This window comes from Bombina bombina, chromosome 1 (genome assembly GCF_027579735.1).
Source record: "Bombina bombina isolate aBomBom1 chromosome 1, aBomBom1.pri, whole genome shotgun sequence".
Taxonomy (NCBI): domain Eukaryota; kingdom Metazoa; phylum Chordata; class Amphibia; order Anura; family Bombinatoridae; genus Bombina; species Bombina bombina.
This window is the reverse complement of record NC_069499.1, coordinates 93,812,419-93,824,818: the sequence shown is the minus strand read 5'-3', so window position 1 is coordinate 93,824,818 and position 12,400 is coordinate 93,812,419. Positions and strand designations below refer to the sequence as shown.

Here is a 12,400-nt window from a genome sequence, read left to right as displayed (position 1 = left end):
AACTAAAATGTTTTTAGTGAAACCTTTCAAAACAGTTTATCATTCTGAACAGTGGTAAGAGTGTTCCTTGTTTGCAACATGCTCTGAAAATAATAAAACTTGTTATTAAAAAAAAGGAAGAGTAACAAAATACTGTACATGTATCTAAGCATTTGCCCCCAGAGATATTTTGAGTGACAGCTACAGCTTTTGGAAAATTCACGGTGTATTATTTACATATTAGAAAATACTTTGGAGAAACAGTAACAAGTGACATAACAATTCTGCTACAACTTGTCAAGCGAAAATAGTAATAATATCGTGATAATTAGAACTATCTAATCTTCAGTTTCTAGCTAAATGATAGGCAAACACTCAGTCTGGTATATTACCGTATACAGGCACCCTAACAGCGATTCCAACAGATTTTAGTTTTATAAAACGAACAGTATAGCCTTATAAACTGCGCCTGAATATTTATATTGTTGGGTTAAAAAAAAATATTTTCTATCGTTCACACTCACCAGCCGATCCAATAATCTGTATATGTGCAAAGCTACCGCATGTAGTTTACTCAGAGCGCTGCCATTACTGCGTGACGTCACGAACAGAGCAGAACAAACTTTATTGACAAATCACACTGTTCTTCATGGTGGCAACGTTGCTGTGCTCTACAGGAATACCATATATTTTCTTCTTTTTCATTTTTAAAGTATCAGCTATACCACTGCTAACAGCTCCTACGTGCTATCTCATATATTTTATACTATTTATCTGCCCAGCTTTCAAATCATTACCCCAGTGGCATAAATAGCTCATTTTTGTTCTGCTCTAGGCATGTGGAAAATCTGGGGACGGTGTAAAAGCCGGAACAGGCCTTTTATGAAGGAAATTGATTCAAAATATAATGGGATGTGTTAGAGACTCTTGAGAACAATTTTAGGAAAAAGAATCTTTGTGATATAATAATTAATTAACCCGTTAACTACCAAAATAGTGCCTGGAACCAAACATAACAGCCCGGAACAGCACCTTCACAGAAAACCAGATACACCAACTTCACAAGTCACCCATGACTAAATGTAATAAGTGTATTCAGCCACAAACCATCCACAGAAACCATGTTCCAATACCCGTCCCGGCCTGTAAAACGCTTTTTCATGAAAAGTGACGGAACGGCACCTTCCCAGCAAACCAGATACACCAAATTCACCAGTCACACATGAATAAATGTAATAAGTGTAATCAGCTATAAACCATCCACAAAAACCACATTATGATATCTGTTACGGCCTTTAATACGCTTTTTTATAAAAAGTGACGGAACGGCACCTTCACATCAACATATACAGACCAAATTTACCAGCCACACATAACTAGAAGTAATAAGTGTAATCAACCACAAACCATCCACAGAAACCATGTTCCCATACCCGTCCCGGCCTGTAAAACGCTTTTTCATTAAAAGTGACGGAACGGCACCTTCCCAGCAAACCAGATACACCAAATTCACCAGTCACACATGAATAAATGTAATAACTTGTGTAAAGGAGTAAAGAACTGGCACTAGATACAGTAAGTTATAGTGGAATAAATGGATTGAAAATCCGGTGCTAGCCCCACAAATAAACTAAACTTAGAGAGATAAAGGCCAAAGGACCTCAAGAAAGGGGTTTAGTAAGCACTCATTCCTACTACTAGTAAAGAATTAAACTTAAATTTTAATGATTATAAGTTAAAATGTAAAAACACGACCTTATTTACAAGAAATACCTAATAAGAGTCATCTTGTCTCCCTGTTTCCTGGCCGATAACTGCTCCCTCGGCTTCAGGTGACAGAGACAAGAGACAACTAATGTTAAAAAACCAATAAGTGCACCAAAGTGCTTACTTTTGAACACAAACGCGTTTCGGCTGTTTACTACAGCCTTTCTCAATGTGGCAAGACAAACCGAGGCCCGGGTGCCACCCCCTTCTTATAGCGCACTACTACCGGTTCTACACTCTACACCCAATCACAGGCGTTAGATAGGACCGCCCTACTGAGCACCAATGATTACGCTGTAAATGTGGGCTTGTTCGATAGGCTGATGTGTTAAATACAATATGGGGCCAATACGCAGTCGCAGCTATGTATATTACGATGTCAATTTGTCTATGACGATAAAGCCCTATATAACTCTCTTGATGATTGTTTACATTTCCAGTATAAATGTCATTTATCCTCTCAGGTTAGAAACAAGGGTTACCAATCGATGCAGTAAAACAAATGTTGTCAAAGTTATCATAAAGTTATGCTATGTCGAAATGTTTATCTTTATTCTCATTGCATCATTCAAGATTGCTTATTATATATGCATGTATTTCTACACCCGTAAAAATAAACAGCAAGACTTTCTAGTGTCACCATTATCGATCCGAGTATCAAAGCAGACCATTAGGCATACTACATATCAGTCTATGCTCAGGGTATCTATCAGTCTATGTGAGTATTACGCTTACAACGGTCATCACTTATTAGCATGGTAACAAAGTAACTATGTCACTGTGTCTTATGTGAGCTACCATTGGCCATAATTATTGGTGAGCAGAGGATTCCATTCTCACATTTGTGCATAGTGGTCAAAATAGCGGTCTAAAACAGAGGTTGGTCACCATCCGTCTGTGTACCTTTATTAGCCATAATAATAAGAGAATAATTTCGTCACAGGCAGATATCACTGTGTGCATACAGTTTCAAATGCGATACTGCGCAAGACATCATACCTATAAGTATCAGTGAATATCGATTAGGCAGCAATCAGAGCACTAGAGGGGGCCTGTGTATTGAATGACTCGTAAGCAATACATAATCCATTCAGTGTATTTATAGAGAGTTACATATATCAGCTCATAAGTACTTTGTATACTAGATTGGTTCTATTTGAACTTTATGATGCTCCTGTGTTTGATATGATCTAAGGTATGAATAGTAATAGTACATGAATCCAGCTGATGTCACTAAATTAGTATGAAGATACATATCTATGTGGCATTCCATTTGGAACAACAAGTACAATATCTATATACTGGGCCCAGTATATAGATATTGTACTTGTTGTTCCAAATGGAATGCCACATAGATATGTATCTTCATACTAATTTCATACTAATTTAGTGACATCAACTGGCCTTTATCTCTCTAGATGTAATAACTGTAATCAGCTATAAACCATCCACAGAAACCACATTATGATATCTGTTCCGGCCTTTAATACGTTTTTTTATAAAAAGTGACGGAACGGCACCTTCACATCAAGACCAAATTTACCAGCCACACATAACTAGATGTAATAAGTGTAATCAACCACAAACCATCCACAGAAATCACGTTCCAATACCCCTTACGGCCTGTAAAACGCTTTTTCATGAAAAGTGACGGAATGGCACCTTCCCAGCAAACCAGATACACCAAATTCACCAGTCACACATGAGTAAATTGAATAAGTGTAATCAGCCACAAACCATCCACAGAAACCACATTATGATATCTGTTCCGGCCTTTAATATGCTTTTTTATAAAAAGTGATGGAACGGCACCTTCCCAGCAACATATACAGACCAAATTCACCAGCCACACATAACTAGATGTGATAAGTGTAATCAACCACAAACCATCCACAGAAACCACGTTCCAATACCCGTTCCGGCCTGTAAAACGCTTTTTTCATGAAAAGTGACGGAACGGCACCTTCACAGCAAACCAGATACACCAAATTCACCAGTCACACATGAATAAATGTAATAAGTGTAATCAGCCATAAACCATCCACAGAAACCACATTATGATATCTGTTCCGGCCTTTAATACGCTTTTTTTTTATAAAAAGTGACGAAACAGCCTCTTCACAGCAACATATACAGAGCAAATTCACCAGCCACACATAACTAGATGTGATAAGTGTAATCAACCACAAACCATCCACAGAAACCACGTTCCAATACCTGTTCCGGCCTGTAACACGCTTTTTCATGAAAAGTAACGGAACGGCACCTTCCCAGCAAACCAGATACACCAAATTTACCAGTCACACATGAGTAAATTTAATAAGTGTAATCAGCAACAAACCATCCACAGAAACAACATTATGATATATGTTCCAGCCTGTAATACACTTTTAATGAAAAGTGATGGAACAGCACCTTCCCAGCAACATATACAGACCAAATTTGGTCTGTATATGTTGTTGATAAGGTGCTGTTCCGTCACTTTTCATGAAAAAGCATATTACCGGCCAGAATAGATATTGGAATGTGGTTTCTGTGGATGGTTTGTTGTTGATTACACTTATCACATCTAGTTATGTGTGGCTGGTGAATTTGGTCTGTATATGTTGCTGGGAAGGGGCCGTTCCATCACTTTTCAAGAAAAAGTTTATTACAGGCCGTAACAGGTATTGGAACGTGGTTTCTGTGGATGGTTTGTAGTTGATTACACTTATCACATCTAGTTATGTGTGACTGGTGAATTTGATGTATCTGGTTTGCTGGGAAGGTGCCGTTCTGTCACTTTTCATTAAAAATCGGTTTACAGTCCGGAACGGTTATTGGATCGTGGTTTATGTGGATGGTTTGTGGTTTATTACACTTATCACATCTAGTTATGTGTGGCTGGTGAATTTGGTCTGTATATGTTGCTGGGAAGGTGCTGTTCAAACACTTTACATGAAAAAGTGTATTACAGGCCGGAACAGGTATTGGAACATGGTTTCTGTGGATGGTTTGTGGTTGATTACACTTATCACATCTAGTTATGTGTGGCTGGTGAATTTGGTCTGTATATGTTGCTGGGAAGGAGCTGTTCCATCAATTTTCATGAAAAGCGTATTACAGGCTGGAACAGATATCATAATGTGGTTTCTGTGGATGGTTTGTGGCTCATTACACTTTATACATTTAGTCAAGTGTGACTGGTGAATGTGATGTATCTGGTTTGCTGATAAGGTGCCGTTCCGTCACTTTTCATGAAAAAGCATTTTACAGGTCGGAAGGGGTATTGGAACATAGTTTCTGTGGATGGTTTGTGGTTGATTACACTTATTTCATCTAGTCATGTGTGACTGGTTTGAATGTGATGTATCTGTTGCTGGGAAGGTGCAGTTCTGTCACTTCTCATGAAAAAGCGTATTACAGGCCGGAACAAGTATTGAAACATGGTTTCTGTGGATGGTTTGTGGTTGATTACACTTATCACATCTAGTTATATGTGGCTGGTGAGTTTGGTCTGTATATGTTGGTGATAAGGTGCCGTTCCATCACTTTTCATGAAAAAGCGTATTACCGGCCAGAACAGGTATTGGAATGTGGTTTCTGTGGATGGTTTGTGGTTGATTACACTTATCATATCTAGTTATGTTTTGTTGTTGAATTTAGTCTTTACATGTTGGGAAGGTGCCGTTCTATCACTTTTCATGAAAAAGTGTGTTACAGGCCGTAACGAGTTTTGGAACATGATTTCTGTGGATGGTTTGTGGTTGATTAATATTATCACATCTAGTTAAGTGGGGCTGGTAATTTTGGTCTGTATATGTTGCTAGGAAGGTCCCGTTCCATCACTTTTCATGAAAAAGCGTTTTACAGGCCGGAACGGGTATTGGAACGTGGTTTCTGTGGATGGTTTGTGGTTGATTACACTTATCACATCTAGTTATGTGTGGCTAGTGAAATTGATGTATCTGGTTTGCTGGTAAGGTGCCGTTCCGTCACTTTTCATGAAAAATCATTTTACAAGCCGGAACAGGTATTGGAACGTGGTTTTTGTGGATAATTTGTGGTTGATTACACTTATCACATCTAGTTATATGTGGCTGGTGAATTTGGTCTGTATATGTTGCTGGGAAGGAGCTGTTCCATCAATTTTCATGAAAAGCGTATTACAGGCTGGAACAGATATCATAATGTGGTTTCTGTGGATGGTTTGTGGCTCATTACACTTTATACATTTAGTCATGTGTGACTGGTGAATGTGATGTATCTGGTTTGCTGATAAGGTGCCGTTCCGTCAATTTTCATGAAAAAGCATTTTACAGGTCGGAAGGGAGGGGTATTGGAACATAGTTTCTGTGGATGGTTTGTGGTTGATTACACTTATTTCATCTAGTCATGTGTGACTGGTTTGAATGTGATGTATCTGTTGCTGGGAAGGTGCAGTTCCGTCACTTCTCATGAAAAAGCGTATTACAGGCCGGAACAAGTATTGAAACATGGTTTCTGTGGATGGTTTGTGGTTGATTACACTTATCACATCTAGTTATATGTGGCTGGTGAATTTGGTCTGTATATGTTGGTGATAAGGTGCCGTTCCATCACTTTTCATGAAAAAGCGTATTACCGGCCAGAACAGGTATTGGAATGTGGTTTCTGTGGATGGTTTGTGGTTGATTACACTTATCATATCTAGTTATGTTTTGTTGTTGAATTTAGTCTTTACATGTTGGGAAGGTGCCGTTCTATCACTTTTCATGAAAAAGTGTGTTACAGGCCGTAACGAGTTTTGGAACATGATTTCTGTGGATGGTTTGTGGTTGATTAATCTTATCACATCTAGTTAAGTGGGGCTGGTAATTTTGGTCTGTATATGTTGCTAGGAAGGTGCCGTTCCATCACTTTTCATGAAAAAGCGTTTTACAGGCCGGAACGGGTATTGGAACGTGGTTTCTGTGGATGGTTTGTGGTTGATTACACTTATCACATCTAGTTATGTGTGGCTGGTGAATTTGGTGTATTTGGTTTGCTGGGAAGGTGCCGTTCCGTCACTTTTCATGAAAAATCATTTTACAGGCCGGAACGGGTATTGGAACGTGGTTTCTGTGGATCATTTGTGGTTGATTACACTTATCACATCTAGTTATGTGTGGCTGGTGAATTTGGACTGTATATGTTGCTGGGAAGGTGCCGTTCCATCACTTTTCATGAAAAATCGTTTTACAGGCCGGAACGGGTATTGAAACATGGTTTCTGTGGATGGTTTGTCGTTGATTGCACTTATCACATTTAGTTATATGTGGATGGTTCATTTGGTCTGTATATGTTGTTGAGAAGGTGCCGTTCCATCACTTTTCATGAAAAAGCGTTTTAAAAGCCGGAACCTTTATTGGAATGTGGTTTCTGTGGATGGTTTGTGGTTGATTACACTTATTTTATCTAGTTATGTGTGTCTGGTGAATTTGGTCTGTATATGTTGTTGAGAAGGTGCCGTTCCATCACTTTTAATGAAAAAGTGTATTACAGGCCGGAACAGATATCATAAAGAGGTTTCTGTGGATGCTTTGTGGCTGATTACACTCATTACATTTAGCAATGCGTGACTGGTGAATTTGATGTAACTAGTTTGCTGGTAAGGTGCCGTTCCTTCACTTTTCATGAATAAATGTATTACAGGCCGGAACCGGTATTGGAACGTGGTTTCTGTGGATGGTTTGTAGTTGATTACACTTATCACATTTAGTTATATGTGGATGGTGAATTTGGTCTGTATATGTTGTTGAGAAGGTGCCGTTCCGTCACTTTTCATGAAAAAGCGTTTTAAAGTCCAAAATAGGTATTGGCACAGGGTTTCTGTGGATGGTTTGTGGTTGATTACTTATTTTATCTAGTTATGTGTGTCTGGTGAATTTGGTCTGTATATGTTGTTGGGAAGGTGCTGTTCCATCACTTTTAACGAAAAAAGTGTATTACTGGCCGGAACAGATATCATAAAGAGGTTTCTGTGGATGCTTTGTGGCTGATTACACTCATTACATTTAGCAATGCGTGACTGGTAAATTTGATGTATCTGGTTTGCTGGGAAGGTACTGTTCCGTCACTTTTCATGAAAAAGAGTTTTACAGGCCGGAACGGGTATTGGAACGTGGTTTCTGTGGATGGTTTGTGGCTGAATACACTTATTACATTTAGTCATGGGTGACTTGTGAATTTGGTGTATCTGGTTTTCTGGGAAGATGCTGTTATGTTTAGTTCCAGGCATTATTTTGGTAGTTAAAGGGTTAATTAATTATTATATCACAAAGATTCTTTTTCCTAAAATTGTTCTCAAGAGTCTCTAACACATCCCATTATATTTTAAATCAATTTCCTTCATAAAAGGCCTGTTCCGGCCTGTTCCGTTCCGTTCCGGCTTTTACACCATTCCAAAAATCTGCTCCCTTTGAACACCCCACCCACATTAATAGCAGCAGCTCATATTGGGCTTAAAATGTTTCTTAGAATTGGAGGCAGGGACACATGAAGGGGTTCACATTGCCACTAGACAAGCAGGGATAACCGAGTTGTAGTAAAATGAATAAATAAATAATTTAGGGCGCATGTTAAGGCTGGTTAAGGCTACTGCGAGCTCGCGCTAGCAATTGGCACTCCGAAGATTAACCAGTGGTCAGACCTCTGGTTAATTTTAAAAAATGTCCTCCAATTACCCCCAAAATAAAATGTGAGCTTCCTTTTGTAAAATAATAAATAGCATCACTAGTATGTGTGTATATATATATATATATATATATATGACAAACAAGTAGAATCCTGTGACAAAGTCCCAGGAAGCTAAGGGTCTATAAGCGCTCTAGATAGGGACAATAAAATATAATCCCTAATAAATATTATAAGAATAGAATATTACACCTAAATGCAAAGAGGGACTCTCTATATTCCCCTTTCTAAAATTAAAAATCAAAAAGAAATGAAAGGTAGCGCTGCAAAGCATAGAATGTAAAACCTAATATAAAAACACAATAAATATATCAAGCACAATATATAAAAATAATAGGAAATATCATTAAAACTAAAATAAAAAAAAGTCCATAAACACATAGGTAAAATAATGAGCCAGGAGCAATGTGGTAAATATTCCAAGTGTTCCCAGGAAATCTTCAAATAAAGTTCCCCCAAGGATGTAAACTTACTTGAAGAACCCTCAATCCATATGAGGTAAGTAATGACGTAATCACCATCCAATCCCCCTGACTTAGCAAGCCATTTCTTTCAGATGCGAGTCTCCTATAGCTCCTGAAGTATCCGTAGTTAGAAACTTTCAGACCTCCTCTCCTCCAATGATAATAAAGCTTCACAGATGTTGTAATTGATGCAAAAAAGATCCACTGCAGATTAAATCCAACTTTATCGACAAGGTGTGGATCAGGTAATTAGGGCACACTGCTGTTCCTAAAATCTAAGCAGATCTGCTTTCACAGAGGGTACTACAGCTCTGTGTTCACACAGGGAGCAGCCATGTAAGAATAGCTTTACTGCGCTAGGTTCTGTGCCATGTCTGACAGCATCAGAACGAGGCTCCTATTGGAGCCTATGGAAGCGCACTCTCATGATCGTATTACGGTTCACTTCTGATACCAGCACACAATTGCGTGCAAGGGTATTATGAGTGGAGAGCAAATATCGATCTTGTAGAAGCACAATCTGGCCTTTAGTGAGCATAGGAATTAGAAGGCATCATAATACAGAACTATTTCTGCCCCCCCCCAAATCCTGCTGCTCTTTGCTCACGTGTGGCTGGCCATAAGCAAGCATATGCCCCCCCCCCCCCTGCATTGCCCTTTCATTTACCACATAGAGTCAAAATCTTTGCTATAGTTTATTAAGTTCTTACACAGTCTGTACCTGATATAAACTATATGGCAAAAGTATGTGGACACCGGACCATTACACCTATTTTAGCTTATTGCAGGGCTTGATAAACCCAGACACCAGGGAGCCATTGGCACCTTAAACTGTGGCACTGGAACCCAGGTTCAGAGTCCCCAGACACCCATGGGTGCCCTCCACTTCCTCCTGTGGGCCACCACACCTAAAATTAGCTTGATGATATTTTTATCTCAAATGTGTTCAATGAGGTTGAGGTCTGGGCTCTGTGCAGGTCACTTGAGTCCCTCCACAGCAAACTTTTCAAACCATGTCTTCATGGACCTTGCTTTCTGCACAGGGGCACAGTCATACTGAAACAAGAATGAAACCCAATGCGTTGCTTTAAAGTTAGATGCACCCAATAGTCTAAAACATCTTTGTATCCTATAGCATTAATATAACCCTTTAATGGAACTAAGGGGCATAGCCCAAACCCTGAAAAAAAGCCCCCAGATCATTATCCCCTCTCCACCAAACCTTACAGTAGACACTATGCATTCCAGTAAGCAGCGCCGCCATCAGGGGGCAAAAGGGGGAACTACAGTCAGGGACCCAGTGGTCCAGGTTAGTCTGAGCCTTGACTGGGTCAGGGTGTCATTAGTGCCTTAAAGTTAGGCAATGGCACACTGGTTTGGGCCTCTCCACATATCCTGCTGACCTTCACAGCCAGCCACACTGGATATTTAGTCCGGTGCAGCTGGACCCTTTCTAGGCTACACATCTGAGGGTACTATAAGTTTCAGAATGCTGTACAGTGAGACCCCTTCATTTTGGAGTGGGAAGGCGGAGTTCCCACCCGTAGCCCCACATTGGAAGTGAGAGGGAGGAAGGGGCTACCAGAGCAGCTAGAGTTGTGAGTATAATATAAAACTTACACTAATATTACTACAATACACACAGATATACAACTGTCTTTAATGCAAAATTGTAAAGAAGACCCACTAAAATTAAAGTAAGTGGCATTTGATACTAATATCTTGTTAGCCTCACCAAATGGAAGTGAATGATGGAATGACACAACATGAGATACTTCCCATTGAAAATAACCTTTACGCTTAAGGTGTCAAACCAAAAGGTTTTAACCTGGGTTAAGTTCAAAGTTTAACCCTTTTTTTTAATTATTTTCATGTATTTTGAATTTATATTGGTACAAAAAGAAACATGGAATTACATAAGTCTAAATCAGAGATTGATAAATTTGAATAATAAAAGGCAAGTTCACACTTGCCAACTGTCCTGTTTTTTTCAGGGACAGTATCATTTTTTTGTTCCCTTTAATAATATAAATGTCCCTAGAATCTGTACATCAGGCGCCTGTAGTGCTTCTAGGGATGTAGCAGTGAGGCAAACAAAAATAGCGTGGGATCATGACTGTGAGCAAAGCCCAAGCCTCTGCAGCTCTGGCACTTGTGTGTTTCCGTAGCCTCATGTTCTAGCCATAAGGGGAAGATATAAGATGTTATTGACTAATTATAATTGTCTATGAAAAATGTATAACTGTTACCCCCCCCCCCACACACACACACACAAATGTAAGTCTTTAATATGATTCTTTAGAATAAATATTCATGTTCAATGGACACTATCATTGTGTTGCTCTGTTACATTTATATCCAATTTGTTTTCTAAAAGCTTGCCAAAGAATCCAGGCATGAGTAAAAACTGTCTGTATTTTGTCTGTGTCTTTGAGTGTGTGCTGTGTGTGTGTCTGTGTGAGTGTGTATAAGTGTTTCTGTCCTTTTGAATGTTTTGTATGTGTCTGAGTGTGTGTATTTCTGTAGGCACCCATGTGAGTGTGTGTATGAGTGTTTCTGTGGGTGTCTGTGTGTGATTGTTTCTTTGTGACAGTTTCTGTGAGTGTCTGTGTACTTTTAAATGTTTCTTGTAGCAATGTATTAGTGGGAAAAACACAGCGACGTTTCGGGTCACAGCCCCTTATTCATGCTTCAGCTGTGACCCCGAAACGTTGCTGTTTTATTCACACTAATAAATTGCTACAAGATATTTTGGAGTGCTGTGGACTTCCCTTATTCCTGTTGACTATTTGGGGACTCAACAATGTCCTCTGTCTACACGCGCACCCCTCTACAGTTGTGCTGTACCCGTTCCTTTTTCCTGTAAATGTTTCTGTGAGCGTTTATATGTGTTTTTTTGGGTGTCTGTATTTGTGTGAGTCTTTCTGTGAGGATGTAAGAAGGCTTAATGGGCTCTTCCGGTCCGGTCTCGGTAAGCGTTGAGAGTGCTGCTTTCCAACTCAGCATCGCACATGGAGGGACACCGAGACTCTAGTCTGACTTCGGCTGCAGCTCTCTAGGCATGCGGCTGCGTGCTGCCTAGATTTAAAGGGGCCATCTCCTAATTATTGGAACTCCCACCAGGAGGACTTAGGTGTGGGCGTTCCTATAAAAGACCCCCCAGCCCATCACTCTGGGGTGAGTTATTGCACTCTGGGGTGAGTTATTGCTTACTCACCTTGTTCCTGAGACTAAAGCATAGCTACCTGGTTCCTGTGTATGCTTACCTTGCTCCTGAGAACAAGCATACTTACCTTGATACCTGTGTATGCTCACCTCACTCCTGAGACCAAGCATAGTTACCTTGATACCTGTGAATGCTCACCCCTTGCTCCCGAGACCAACACATATTTACCTGATACCTGTGTATGCTCACCCCTTGCTCCTGGGACCAACCCATACTTACCTGATACCTGTGTATGTTCACCTTGCTTCTGAGACTAAACATACTTACCTTG

General features: G+C 39.8%; 1 protein-coding gene across 1 annotated transcript in view; it reads right to left on the bottom strand.

The window, feature by feature from the left end:
* DDX24 (DEAD-box helicase 24) overlaps window positions 1-592 on the bottom strand; it is a 92,699-nt gene extending 92,107 nt beyond the window's left edge. Inside the window, exon 1 of the mRNA XM_053697520.1 lies at window positions 504-592. The gene's annotated coding sequence lies outside the window, so the exon portion shown is untranslated. The remainder of the gene's footprint in view (window positions 1-503) is intronic.
* Window positions 593-12,400: the final 11,808 nt, after the last annotated feature.